Below are 468 nucleotides of genomic sequence, written 5' to 3'. Positions count from 1 at the left end.
AGAACTGAACTAGAACTGAACTAGAACTGAACTAGAACTGAACTAGAACTGAACTAGAACTGAACTAGAACTGAACTAGTACTGAACTAGAACTGAACTAAAACTGAATTAAAACTTAAGTAGAACTGAACTAGAACTGAACTAAAACTGAACTAGAATTGATTTAGAACTGGACTAAAACTGGACTAGAACTGAACTAAAACTGAAGTAGAACTGAACTGGAACTGAACTAGAACTGAAAAAGAACTCAACTAAAGCTAAACTGGAACTAAACTTGAACTAGAACAGAATAGGAACTAAACTAGAACAGAACAAAAACCGAAATAGAACTGGGCTAGAATTGAACTAGAACTGAACTAAAACTGAACTAGAACTGAACGAGAACTGAACTAGAACTGAACTAGAACTGAACTAGAACTGATCTAGAACTGAACTAGAACTGAACTAGAACTGAACTAGAACTGAACT

The sequence above is a fragment of the Lucilia cuprina genome, chromosome 6, assembly GCF_022045245.1.
Source record: "Lucilia cuprina isolate Lc7/37 chromosome 6, ASM2204524v1, whole genome shotgun sequence".
Taxonomy (NCBI): Eukaryota; Metazoa; Arthropoda; class Insecta; order Diptera; family Calliphoridae; genus Lucilia; species Lucilia cuprina.
This window is presented reverse-complemented; position numbering follows the sequence as displayed.